Here is a 15,032-nt window from a genome sequence, read left to right as displayed (position 1 = left end):
GAAAAAGAAATGCAACAGTGGCATCCTGTGGCCCGAGCAGTTCATGGCAGGTGGGTTTGATTTAGGGCAGAATCTGCCACCAAAATCTTCCTTCACTGAGCAGCAAATGGATCGAGTTGTTTCTAAGTTAGCTTTCAGAAGAAGCCCACAATATTTCAACACAGTGCACATTTAAAACCTGAAGTAAAAAGCTGCTATATGCTTTTCAACCAGGATTTTCCACCACTTTATCTTATTCTGCTTATTTTTCTAGCAAACACCTTGATGTTTGGGACAGAGAGGATGATTTCAGTTACTCACCGAGGAGACATGACTTCTGCGTTGCTGTCTTTCTGCTGATGAACATTTCCTCCAAAAATAGGAATAGAGGAGCCACTCCTGTTTCTAATTAAGCCACAGTTTAGTGCAGCATACTGGGTGTAAAAATGAATGCTTCAGGGAAGCCCAATGAAAAGAAGGTAAATAAGAGTTGTTTTCCCTTGCACCTACATCATACCCAAGTGCTCACTCCCGCACAGCTTATGTGAGTCACTTGAGTTTTTGGAAGTCCTGGCTTTAACTTGTTTAACTTGGACAGTCTGTGATTTGCTTACCTCCTCACCAGAAGATATTGGCAGCCGTGGCCACCATGCTCTCTCAAAAGCCTTCAGGCATTGCAGAAGGCATCTTAATGAAGAACGTACAGACTCACCTGCAGTCATGTGCGCAATTGGCCAGCAAGCTGCTGATAGCCTCACTTTTGCTTCTTCTCCCCCTGGTTTTATGGTGGCTTCTCTTCTGTAAGAAAGGAGGTGTTAAGGTGGTTTCTTTTAAAGCCTCTTCCTTCCTACTTCTTACCTTTGCACACAGAGGTGTAAGTGCTGTTGAAGGCTCAGAATCAGGAAGGAGTGGGGGGAAAATGAAACAACTTTCTTTGGTTTAGTTTTTCATTTTCTTGTAAATAGGAGGCTCTGCACATTTTGAGTCATGTATCTTGAGAGCTGGAAAAGCAGAGTAGGGGCAGCTGTCCTCTACTGCCTGTGCATGGAAAAACCTGTGGACATTCAGTTTTCTGTTGTGCGGGAAGGTCACCATGTGATGGCTGAAGCAGGAGGCAAGGGAACAAAACCAGCAGCAGGCAGGGGCTCAATTGTTGCCTTTAATGACGAGTAAGTACTCTGAAGACTTTTGTGGAATTGCCTAACTGAGCTTGCACCACACTTTTTGGACGGTATTAATCCCCGGGCTGCCTCTTAAAACACGGACGTGCATGAAAACAAACAAATGTTGAGACTGGCAGTGGCTCCAGAGATGTTAACCCTGCTCCTTTTTGTCAGTTAAACTGACAAGCCAGATAAGAAGAGCCGGTGTTGGTATCGTCTCTTGCATAACAAACCGCTCTCGACAAAAGAAGCAGCCTCCTGTCAAACGAATTTCCTTTACAACTGCCGAGGGGACTATTTTTAGTTTCATCTGCCATTCTTTACTCCTTAATCATCGGCTTCACTTTTTCTCAGTTTTTCTCCCTTTTCCCCCTGCACAGCTAGCTCCCGTACCAGGTGCTGCTGGTAATTGGCAGAGGAGGAGGGTACTGGGCTCTCGGCTGTTCCCTGTTAATGTGTGTCTGTATGGGATGCTACTGACCTTGCCATGTGGAGCTCAGCTCTGGGCTTTGTGTTTCCACCTTCAGAGAAAGGCAAACAGACCACTCCGAACCTAAATGAGGGATGTCAAAGACCAGCAAGTGAATGGGATCAATTCCAGCCGGGAAAGGATTTTTTAGCTAAGGCTATGTTCAGAAAACCTGTTTTTAGTTGCAAAAGTAGAGCTACAAATGTCCAGTGTTGATGTGCCATCACAGACACACTGCATCAGGCAGCAAATTCTTCATATACCATTGGCAAAGCAAAGCAGTGCCTGGCTTTTCCACTGGAGAGAAAATTCAAGAGCTTTGGGAATGATGGTGTTTGTTTCGTTGGTCTTTACTCTGTGGTACTGGCTGCTTTTCCTATTGATCTGCTTGAGCCACTGCATGTTTGTAACCTTTTGAGCAGCAGAGTAATTCCTGTCTTCTGGCTGAGATATAAAACAGCAGTCCTGCTTATCTGTAACCCATTAGAGATTTTGTAGTGCTGTTTGCAAGCTTAAGAGCATCTTAAGGCTTTAGTTATTCAGGAAGCAACATTGCTGTGCTCAGTTGAGCATACTAATTCAGTCAGGTCCATCATCCTCCCAGCATCTTTCTAAAGCCTAATTCAAGTGGGTTTTTATGTATTCTATACCTTCTTCCTCCACAGTATGCAAAAGCTTCAAGTAATGAGTGGTTTCATGCTGTGGTGATTCTGTAGAGTACAAGTTTTATACCCATTTTATAGATGGATTTGAGAAACACAAAGGCAAAGTGAATAGTCCAAAGTCAAGAGGGAAATCTCTGGCAGCAGAGGAAATTATGGTTGTGTCACCTGAGGGAACTTAACAGTACTGAAGTTAGTGTACTAGCTAAAGTTTTCCAGGGAAGTGCCACAATTCTCATAAACAAGGAATCACTAGAAATGGTCAAAAGTTTTTATCACTGCTATTTTCTTAACAAATATGAGTTTTAAAATGATACAAGATGTTTGCAGAAAATGTACTTATTTTGAGAAAGTGAAGTAAAATTTATTGGATTAGAACAAAAATGAATTAAGTTTATAAGGTTTATAATGTAAATGTTCCAACTGGTCTTTTTTCCTAGTGTAAACAAAACAAAAAAAACCCCAAAAAACAGAACCAACAACAAAAACCCAACCAAAACCAAAACCAAAACAAACAAACAAACAAAAAAGCTGGAAAGAAAGTGAAAGAGAGACCTGGTTTCTCCAATGAAATTAGAATGCTAATGTATTGTTTATGGAAAAATTAAACTACATATTTTTTTCAGGCTTCCCTCTCTTTATTCTTAGTCTTCTCTTTTTGTCCTTTAACTGACTAGTGCAAGTGTGAGCAATCTCCTTAACCCTCATAAACATGCACCAGCACTTTGAACAACACTCATTAGCCAAGGAAAATGAGAGGAAGAGAGCTGGGAGGAGGTCTTATGGCTGATGACAGTGGCTCCTTGTGACTTTGCTTGCTTTACTGTCCAGTAGAACAGGGATCTCCTTAGCAATTCTTGCTGGCTCACCTCCTTCCATGGCCTGGCTTCTCATTATGCAGTAGCCCACAGATTCATGCACGTGTGTTGGGATCCACCTGGTATAATCCATGTATAGCAGAATTATCTGTGGGCTGCTCAAAGGCTGGTTATCCCTGGCTGTGGCATACACCACTGTGCAGCCTACAGTCTGACATAAAACTGTTCCTGCTTTTCTTTTCCCAATATACCAATTATTTGCTGTTGCAAATAATTCGTATATTAATTGTATTGCTATTATATTTATATATATAATACAATATATTTGCTTTTGACAGTGTGACTCTACTTTCAGCTTTCATTATTGGGACATTTGTGAAAATCTGTTTCTGATTCTGTTCTTTTGAAATCTCTGAATTCAATTTTGGTTTAGGAGCTGGAAGTAGGAAAAACATTAAAAGCAAGATTAGTTTTGTATTTTTGAAGATGCTTGAAAGACTGCCAGAGAGCTGTCAGGTTAGTGATGACTTGTGACATATAAAAGCAGAAAAGCAAAGGTTCATAATAATTCAAGATCTGTTAAAAACCATATTGAAATATGGCTAGCAGTGAGGGTTTTTTTAAGAGAAAATTTTCATTGTGCATATTCAGACTCAGAAGTGTGTTTCAGCCCTTACAGGGAGAGAAAACTTGTGACTTTAGCTTTATGGGCATCCTTTGGATTTTGCCTCTCTTGCTCAGATTTTCAGTGTTTTCATCCCAGTTCATCTGTCACATCTCTTACCTGGCTTCCTGGCAGGGATACTACCTTTAGGTGTCTCCACACATGGAGTCCCCATTTCCCTACTGCCTGGGTATGTGAAGCCACTTGTTCTGTAGTTCACTTCCCTGCCTCTCTAGGCTTTTGTTGCTCTACAAAAAGGAGCAGTTAGCTGAAACTTCTCCTGGATCAGTGGTGTGAGAAGTAGCAAGAAACTTCTTGATGAAGAGCCTAGAAAAAAATCTTTTCGGTTCCACTGGGCGAAGAGGGCCTGACCTTCAAAATTTCCCACAGCATGTTAAGAGGATTTGCGCAAAGATCTGAGGGAAAAATGAGAACTCTGCTTTCAGAATGGCCATGAAATGAGAAAGACAAATTAAAAACCAAATTTTCCTCTCACACTGTGTAAAGGGCTCTCTGCTGAACAATCACCAGCTGAATTCATATAAGAAGCCGCCAGCAATCATTAAGCTCAATTAATCATATTCTTGTGCCCATGATACATCTGTAGATTATTTAAACAAAGTGATGGTGGGCAAGGAGGAGAGGAAAATTGAAGAAAAGAGGTTCTGCTGTGAACACTCGTACCACGATCACCCAAGCAATGCTGTAACACAGAAACTGGGTCAGAGACACCCTTCCCCCTCCATGCTGCTGTCAAAGTTATTTGAGTGTCTATTGAAACCCTCACAATAGAAGAGTTTGGCTCCTGTATTTGCTGAGAAAAACTGATTTGTATTTCTTTGTTCAGAAAAAACTGCTGGGTAATTTTCTGAGCAAGTACAATGTGGTGGTTCAGTAGATCCCTGAAAGCTGATTTCTTGGTGATTTGTTTTTTGTTTAATAAGACACCAATGCTTTTATCTAGCATTTCAGAATTAACATGCTGAATCTGTGTTTAGGAGCCATAAACCTCTCTCTTGCCTCTGTTAGTTTTAGGACTGGCACTGGTAGTCTTCCTCCAAAGTCCAAAAGATTGTGGAAAGTCTCCTGAGAGGTTATCTTACTGATGATTTAAATCTAAGTTAATTTCTTTATTTCCTTCTAGGATGATTGAAGTAAAAAATATCCATTTGGAAATGTGGCTTGGCTATATTTAAACACAGTTCTCTTCTGGACTCTTCCCACTCCCCTTTATAACCCTGAATTTGAGTCTTTCATCCTTGTTTACAGCTGTCCCATTAGCAGTCTCAGCCTTCCAGTGCACTCTGTCTGCTCTGGGATTTTTCTGTCTTGTTTTTCTGGCTTCTATCAAGGAGTCCCAGTGGCTCTACCTTGTCCTGAAAAGAAACTAAACTACATTTCATGCTCATAAGGACAGTGTGCACAGATTGTCAACAAGCACGGAACTTGGGTGTTTGGCTATAAGTAGTGACATTGTTTGGCAGTGGTCATTAGCCCTTATTCCAAAGGAGACATGAGTGAAGTAAAATAGCAAGGTCCAGAGTTTGAACCTGTTTTCTGAGTTAATAAATTCTCTAATTTCTCTTCCCCTCCCTGCTGCCCTCAACATGCAGGTAGGAGTGAGCACATATGCCCTCTCACACATTTTTTCCCTTATATACAATGCCATTTCTTTCCTGAAAATTGCCCAGCTTGATGGACACTCTGGAGCTGGCTGGGGCACTTAATTGGCCATGGAGCCCCAAAAGCTGTTTGGGCCATGGCTACTGGGAGTTGCATACCCTACGTAGTTACATTGTGTGTTAAGGAGTGTATTTGGGAGTGACAAAGGAGGAGGAGATGGAGCATCATTTCCTTGTCTTCTCTGTACCTCAGTCTACTCTCTGAACAAGGTATTTAACTGTTATCAAGCAAAAGTGAGAACCTTTGTGCCCATTCATATCTAGCTTATTTCTGATTCTTCATCTTATTGTGTGTTTAAAATAAAAAGGAAAGTAAAGGAAACAATACCCCGGGTTGGCTGTTTGCTTCAACAGCGAGCATCTCTTGAGCTACCTTTCTTAACAGGCACAGTTACCTATGTCAGCATCTCTTCCTTGCATCCTAAGTACCAAGAGGAAGAAATTGAAATTCTTGCCATTCCACCCAATTGCCCAAATTTTGGGAGAAACTCAAGAAAAGAAGCTGTTTGCACCCTGAGGTCTGATGGCAAAATGACTTCTCTTTTTATCAAGGCTAATCACTTTCCAGCCCTGTCTCTGGCAAATCCTCTATCTGTAATAATCAAGTCAGTATATATGACATAGTTTTTTGACAGAACGATATTTCTTAATAATTTAGTAGCATTGTACACACACAAAAACAGAGTTATAATTAGCTCTCATCCCTAAAGTTGGAAGAGCTTTTCAGTTCGTTGGAGGCTGCTGGCCAATTCTCTTATCTAATTGGATGAAGTTCCTACTTTCTCCCATTTGTATAATGTCTGCTTTTACACAAACTCATTAAGTGCAGCTGTACTCCAAGTTTCTAACAACAGCCCCAGTGAAGACTAGGCAGAAGTTTAATAGCTGTTCTGTTCTCTCTTTTTCATCTGATCTTAATCCATTTTGGTGGTGATGTGTGCCCAAACATCTTTCTCTAGCACCTAATTCTACCCCCTCCGGCTTTTTATTATGAATTATAGTAATAATTAGAAACCAGACAAATTGCATAAGATTGATCTGTTTTAAAACTGGACACTTTGCAGCTTGCTTTCAAGGAAGATGGATTTAAAGCAATTATTTGTTTCTGTGAGGCATACAGAAGTGATTTTTCCCCTTCATTTTGAAGCTAGCATTAAGATGAAATCACATAATCACTACAGTATTCTTTAAATCTTCAGAGACATTAAACTGATTATACAGGTAGAATAGCAGCATCAGTTAACACATTAAGGTTTTTCATTTAGATGGATTTTTTTTGCAAAATGAATACCAATTTTAAACCAAACAACACACTCCCACACACACTTTTGTCAGTCTGACTGCTTTTTTTCTCATGTTGCTGTGTGTAATTTTGAATTTCTACGTAACTGAGTATACAGAGTAGTAGAAAGTCTTCATTTGCCAGAATTCAAATTTGTCTTCCAGTACTGCCGACATACATTCAAATCACATTTACAAAGAAATGTTTACCACACAATTCCAGCAATACAGATATGTCATTAGTATATGATTGGTATTAGAGTGATTTTATAACTCCTATGGATGTTTTTTTCCCACTGAAGAACTATTCCAAGGTTTACTGGGGAACTTCCAGCTGTATAATTTCCTTTCCTTATTGCGTTCCATTTTCCCACCAAACAAGGGAGGCTGTAGGAGAGAGGGAAACTCAGAGAAGAAGGTTTCTCACAGTGTTGATTGTTTCATGAGGACACATATCTGTGATGATAAATGCTCTTGCTCAGATAGCTGGTGATAGGGAGACATGGGTGACAATAAGGATGACATTCTTTGGCACTGGGGTCTGAAGTTACAGCTGTGTATGTGCACATGTCTGCAGTGCAAAAGATGGGAGACAGCAAAGAAGCACGGTGAGACATCAGTGGAAGGACTCCCTCCTAAGCCCAAATTGAATAAGAAGGGAAATTTCCCTCTGTTGGTGCTCCAGCTCCTAGCACTGATATTCCCTTCAGGTATAGTGCTCTCCTGGCTCTGAAGGTCACCAAAGGCTTGACCCTTACTAGGTTCACAACACCCTTAGCTCTGTCTAGCATTTAAAGATGCAAACATCTGGCAAAATTCAAAGGCCAGTATGGATAGGGAGGACCTGCTGAACCCTGCTTCCTCTACCTTAGAGTCTTCCCTCAGTTCAAGTCCTCATAAAGAGGTACCAGAGTTGAACATTTTGTTTCTATTCCTGTGAGTGCATGAAGACTGAGCAGTGTTGTAACCAAGTCCTAGTCAAAAGACTTTTATGTCAAAGTTGGCAAAATTCAGGAGTGCAGGTTGAATATCAGTCTTCTCAATAATGACACCAAGAAGTAGTTTAATTCTTTGACATAATATAAAACTTATCTTAGCATGAGTCACGAGTAGTTTTTTGACTGATGTCTCTAATCAAAAACTAAAATCTGTGAACATCTCTGGTTTTCAGATAACTGGCTCCATCTGTAGACATGTTCCATCCTAGTCTCAATCCCTGTGTAGGATTGGGGCATGGGCATTCTTGTTTAGAGTCCCATTTGTTGTCTCCACTGGGCCTCCTACCCTACACATACGTAAGATAAGCTTGTCTGACATTCAAAAGTGAGAACATTTAGGTCTTTTCTACCCAATACAGACAATGTCTTTTAAGTGTGCAAGCTTATTTTTAGAGGAAATATTTATATATTAAAAGGGCTCTTATAATGCTGGAACATTTGTTTTGTTAGCTACAGTCATCATAGGTACATCATTAAATTTACAACAGTAGCTGCTCTCTGCTAATTTTGTAATGTTTTGACAGAACTTAACACATGAATGTATATTTGTGCTACTAGTCATCGGTGAATCATACCACTTAATTGGATGGCTCAAGAAGATAAATAGATGTGGTCTTTGGAAATGAAAATGGCTTCTTTAATTTGTGACTGAGTTTGTTTGTATACTGCTTTTGTTGGAAGTAGCAATTTTTGATGGGTTTTATGGAAAAAGCGGTGACTTATTTTCCTAACACTTGAGTGAGTGGTGATAGTTGTTGGAGGATGTGATGACAGAAGAAAAGCGGGTTTTAATTTTGGTTTTGAAGTGGGTGGGGGTGGGCAAGTGGATACTCAAGACACATTAATGAAGTTATGTTGACAACTGCTAAGTGTGAAGTCTGTCATGTATTTCATTGCAATGAATGTGTCTTTATAAGCAAACTGCATTGGAGACATCTGTGCAATTGTCAGCTGTAATTAAAGGATGATTCAGCAGTGGACATACAGTTGAAAATGAAGGACAGAATGATTTTTTTTTAATGTGGGTTTGTATACTTCTGTTTGCCAAAAGTGACATATCTTTTTGACTAGCTAATTCTTTCCAAGTATCTACTAAAACAAAAAAATTATTTGACTTATTTTTTTAAGTACAATTTCCACAGTAGGAGAGAACTTGAATATTTTAAGGCAAGCAAATTGATGCTTTTTGGTCATATGCTTGGTGGTGGCATTCTGGAGATACATAGAGAAATTACTTCCAGAAAGACTTGGGAAAGCATGAGGTAAAATATCACTTGTCAAGCATGCTAAGTAAGCAAAGCAAAGGACAGTGCTTAGTCCAGACCACATCTCTGCTTGCATGTGCCATGCTCACTTGTTACACATGCTGCAGCTGTGTGTCATGGTCCATTTTCCTAATACCTTTCTGACTGTACTATGGATTTTGATGTTGCTTTCAAAGGAGCTTGCAAGGGACAGCTGGAGTTTCTCCTCATAAGGGATGAGCAATATTCAGTATGGCTGTCTGATTTTTTTCCCCTGCCACATAGCTTCCCATCACAATCAACCTGAACTTAAGAAAAGTAAAAGTATTTGAGGAAGGATCCAGGCTTTTCTCAGGGAGCTGAATAGCCTTGTGTAGCACTTAAAGCTGTTCTGCAGCTATCAGTACTCCACTTCCAGCGCAAGCACTAAAATTTCTCTTCCTAGCTCCAGTTAATATCAATGGGAGTTTCCCAGTAGATGATGATTGGAGTAGTTCTCAAGTGGGTAGCATGCTTTGAAAAGCGTGTGATGTGAAGAGGAGGTTAAGCCTATCTGAACCTTGGATGCTGTCTCATCTCTTCTTGGAGGTAGCTGTATAAATTTTTCTTTTTATACTTCTTGAATATCTTTTATGACCTCTGGACTGCCCTGCCTTTCCCCCTCCATCTTGGCAGAAAGCAAGAAAGCAGCTACAAAGTAACAGCACTGAGGTCCAATTCCAGAACTGGAAGTTGTTTTTTGGATGTAACTGGAAGCATTGCTATTTGTCCTTGGTTAAAGATTGATTTCGTGTCCCTAATGAAAACACAGGGATAAGGAATCATGCTGATTTAGGTGGTAGGCAGCTGGAATGAAGGGCTTATTAGGTACCTAGTCTGTGAGGTGAAGGAGTGAGGAGGAGCTGAAAATGAGCATCTTTGTTTAAAATACATATGTTTCTTTTCCATGGCCACATTTTTAACGTGCAAAAGGTATCAGCTTCTTTTAGAGTTGTGAGTTGGAGGAAGCTGTGCCTGCCACTAGCAGTAAATGAGTTACTTAATGGGAAGAATGTTTGCAAAGCCTGGAGAGAAATAACAGCTGCCTTTTTAAGTTAAAAAAGCCCAACAAAACAAAACAAAACAAAACAAAACAACCCAAACAAACAAACAAAAAAAAACCCCAAAACAAAAAAACCCACCAAAACCCCAAAACCCCAACCCTATAACATTTCAAAACTGTAGCATGATCAGGATTTTTTTTTTTTTAAAGGCCTGGATGAAAGGAAATTAGTAATGTGTAGGGGGTGCTGAATGGCCCAGGCACCTCACCTGTTTTATTCCTAGCTGCAGAGGGAATTCAAAGTTTGACATCAGATGTAAAGCAAACCCAGAGCCACATGAACTACTAGCCAGCTTCCTTCAGCAACATTAATTTACAGTCTCATGAGAGAGCACTTTGGCTTGCTGCCAGTTTTGACTTCAAGCAGCATTGTCGGAGGACAGAGCAGTGCAGGCAGTGGTCCCTTTCAGACCACGGCATCTGGGCACTGGAGCAGACAGCCCAGGCTCCTGGCCGGGCTCTGGTGCAAACGTTACAGAGCACGTCTGTGCCCCAGCTCCCCGCTGAAAGGCAGCATTAATTATCCTGCATTAATGATCCTGCAGGCTGTGGCTCTGCGCTGCCTGCCCCGTGCATTACAGGCTGCTGGCATCCTTACGCCGTGGAAGTGGGCTTGCCAAAACTCCTTTCTCAGGTTGGCTGATGTGTTTGGCACTGCTGGGCCCTGCCAGTGGGTTCCTCCACTGTTTGCTGGGAGGAGGGCAGTGGAGGCCAGGAAGAGGAGCTGTTTAGCCAAAATCTCTTTGGTTTGCCATTGGCAATGCTGTGGGATGACACAGCAAAGGTAGGGAGGTGTGATGCCTCTCAGCTTTTTCCAGCGATCCTGTCTTTAAGGAAGTACATTTCCAAAGTTCCTTGATGCCTGCTAGGGTGTTTTATGTGACTCATGGATTCACTTTCCAATCTTTTGCTGTTTTCGTTTGCTTTCTTTTCAAACTATCCATCCTATATGGATATCCCATCCCTGGAAGTGTTTGAGGCCAGAGTCTATGTGAAATCTCATCTAGTGAATGGTGTCCCTGCCTGTGACAGGGGGGTGGACTAGATGATCTTTGAAGGTCCCTCCCTACCCAAATCATTCTGTGATTCTGTGAAAGGCTGTGCAGTTTGAATGCTAAGCATTCATGCTCGGGCAACTGGAGGTGTGTGTTGTCACTCTAGTGACTGGAGGGTTGAACCCAGTGAGAGCAAGAAGCTTTTTGACAAGTGACTTGTTTTGAGGGGTTTTTTGAGTAAAATTTAAGTAAATCAGGGGTGATTACTTCCACTGCAGCAGTACTGTACAGTCTATTTTTTTTTGTCTGTTTTTTTTCTGAACACAGCATTTTCTCCTTTCACAATTTCTGATGTAGTTGCCCCAACAAAGACAAAGGGTGTATCAAAGTTGTTGCCACGCTAATATGAAGACTGCATTCATTGACTTTTTATGTGTTTGCATCTGATATGCTCATCAGTTCATAAGATTATTGTGGGTCAGTGGAACAATAAATCCAATTTTGGGATTCATGATAATTGATTAAAAGCATGTTTTTTGAAAGACTATGTAGTAGTTCTATGGCACGCATTTATGTAATTTCATTACATAAAGTGCTTCTCCAGTGCAAGCTTTCCCCTGCAGGGTCAAGTTGACTAAACACTTTCTCCACTACTGTAAGTAAACTTTCTGCAACAGGGCTTTTTGGGGAATGGATATGGTGGATTGACCCTGGCTGGATGCCAGGTGCCCACCAAAGCCAATCTACCACTCTCCTCAGCTAGGCAGCAAAGAGAAAATATCATGAAAGGTTCCTGGCTTGAGATTAAGGGCAGGTAGAGATCACTTACCAATTGCCATCATGCAAAACAGACCTGACTTGGGGAAATTAGTTTAATTTATTGCCAATCAACTCACGTTAGTATAATGAGTAATAAAACCAAACCTTAAAAACATTTTCCCCCCAGTCCCTCCCTTCTTCCTGGGCTCAACTTCATTCCTGATTTTCTCTACCTTCTTCTCCCTGAGCAGTGTAAAGGAACTGCTGTTAGGAGTTGTAGTCAATTCATCACGTGTTGTCTTTTTCACTTGTTCCTCCTCAGGTGGAGCACTCCTCACACTCTTCCCCTGCTCCAGTGTGGGGTCCCTCCAACAAGAGACAGTCCTCCACAAACTTCTGCAATGTGGGTCCTTCCCAAGGGCTGGAGTTTTTCACAAACTTCCATGGGGTGCAGTCCTTCAGGAACAGGCTGCTCGAGCATGAGTTCCCCCGGGGGGTCACAAGTCTTTCTAACAAACCTCATGGGCTCCTCTCTCCATGAGTCTGCAGGTTCTGCCAGGAGCCTGCTCCAGCACAGGCTTCCCATGGGCTCACAGACTCCTTTGTGCACCCATCTGCTCTGATGGTCTGTGGGTGGATCTCTCCTCCACCATGGACCTCCATGGGCTGCAGGGGCACATCTGCTTCACCATGGTGTGCACCACGGGCTGCAGGGATGCCTGGAGCAGCCCCTTCCCTTCCTTCTTCATAGACCTTGGTGTCTGCAGGGCTATTTATCTCACATATTCTCACTCCCCTCTCCAGCTGCAATTGTGTGTTTTCCTCCCTCCCCTTCTTAAATAAGCTATCCCAGAGGTGGTGCCATCGTTGCTGATGGGCTCAGCCTTGGCCAGCAGTGGGTCCATCCTCGAGCCAGTGGACATTGGCTATAATGGACATGGGGGAAGTTTCTGGCACCCCTGTAGCACCACAGCTACCAAAACCTTGCCATGCAAACATGATACAATGGGATAAAGCTGTGCTATTCTAACTAGATGGTGCTGGATCAGGTGTCATTCATCCCTGCCACTGCCCACTGTCAGTGGCTGCTCTGACAGAAATGTGCCTCTCCATGCTGGTGGTCTACCAGTGCAGAGACCTCCATGGTGCTCATGCTTACAGTAGCACAGCCTGAAACATGCACTTTGGACATTATTATTAATCCATGAGCAGTGTCATCCACATGTATTGCACCCTACCTCCCAAAGGGTCTTTGTGTTACTAGAGGGGTAAGAAGACTAATAATCTAGAAGTCACAGGCAGGAAAGGGAAAAGTTTACTTACCGGATATATTAAGGATCAGCAGATTTTTTGGAGTGGGAGTGTACATGTGGGGAGAAATTTAAACAGGCACAAAACTCAAGGGTATGATTAACTAGGGCATTAACTAACAGCATCTCTGACCACATAGGCAGAGAAGTGCCTGCAGCTTATCAGGTGGACAAAGAAAGGGAAGGAGGCTCTTTTTCCATCTCATCCCCAAATAAATAGGTTGCCTGACTTCTGTCTCTGTCACCTGTGGCTTTATAAAGGTTTGCATCAGTACTGTCTGCTCCAAATGGACACTTTCAGCTGTATGACCAGGACCTTTTCTGAGTCCAAATTTTCACCACAACCAAGGCATTGAATTCCCACTATTGTGATTGTGCTTGTAGTAAGAGTTCTGGAGGACACACACAGAGGAGGGCAGGCTGATGTGTTTCTGCAGGATATCCAAGAGGTAACTCAGTACATTTAATATGAGTTGCATAGGTCAGTACCGGAATAGGTACTCCCACTGGAGAAGAAGAGGCGTCTTCCAGGTGAACTAATCCAGAAACACTCTTCAGTGTTCTTGTTGCTTCAGGATAGCAAGGAGTGTGTCTGCACTACCTTTTAAAAGTCTTAAAAAAATTAGATACACATGCTTTTAACTGACATGTATTTATCCCCATAAGATTTTAGAGATCCATTCTGGATATTTTCAGTACTTGTGCTCAATTGTAGTGGGAAGCAGTGAACTACAGCCTGTGATGGGATGCTTCAAGAGCTGCCTTGTTGTTTGCCCATCTGAGCAAATGAGTTTCTTGCAGTGCACAAATCTTGACTGCATTGTCTTTTGCCCAGGGTAACATGTCCTCAGAGGCAGATCTGGATAGCAAAAAGTTAGTTCCAAGCAGAAGGCTAAGGTCAGTAGTTAAGTGAAACTTAACGTGTTCCACCTCAGGTCAGTTGTTATGTGAAACTTAAATGCCATGCAGCTGGTACCCCGCCATTCATAGTGGAATGAACTTCACTTTCTACCACTTGTAGACTCCCATTAAATATTTAGCAATTGAGGAGGACAAAAGCAGGAGCTATAGGTATTATGGGATGGAGAGCCTGCTGCTGCAGAGGGACAACTGCACACTGCTGCTCATGCAGCTTCAGTGGAGACTTACAGTGCTTGAAACCACTCGGGAATGTTTTGAGGAGGGAGCTTTCTGGTTTTGGCCCAGCAAAACTTTTTTTTTAGGGTGCTCCTACCTAACTTTCAGACAGCCAAAACCCACCTTAGTTATCAGGTCTAAGGGCTCATTTTGTCTTTATCTGGACCTCTTCTGTTCTCCTCATCTGCTCACTGTGCTTGGTCCCAGTGGTAAGGTAAGCATTTAATCCCAGGTGCTGATCTGTTAGCTTTTAAGAAAAATGGGAGTTATCTGAGTGGGCATAAAGAGAAGAATCCCTGAACTAATTTACCTGGTTTTGCTGAACTCTCTTTAGAAACTTAATCCCATCTTCCTTTGTTAGGTTTTAGCTAGAAAAAATACACTTCTGGGGCTGCTCTCCTTCAAGACCTTGTCTTCTTATTTCACAAAATAATGGCAGAGAGAAATGGTAGTACCTGCCCTACTGCAATGTGGTTTACCTTCTACTTTGCAAAGGTTTAGGAACCTTGCTCTCTGCTGGACAGTTAAATCCCAGAGCCCAGAGGACAGAGTCCAGCATTGCATTCTGTCGTGTTGCCTCTTCTTTCAGTTTCAGGCTGAGTTCCTTTACATTCTCTGTCTTCATGGACACAGAGGGGTAGATGTTTTGCACATGTGCCTGAGTTATGCTTGAAAAGCATTAAACTGTGAACTTCAGGCACTCAAAAAAATGTGTATCCATGACATCACAGTGCACACATTTGGCTACAAAACCTTCTCAAGAAGCTGG

This window comes from Molothrus aeneus, chromosome 1, assembly GCF_037042795.1.
Source record: "Molothrus aeneus isolate 106 chromosome 1, BPBGC_Maene_1.0, whole genome shotgun sequence".
In the NCBI taxonomy this organism is placed as follows: domain Eukaryota; kingdom Metazoa; phylum Chordata; class Aves; order Passeriformes; family Icteridae; genus Molothrus; species Molothrus aeneus.
This window is presented reverse-complemented; position numbering follows the sequence as displayed.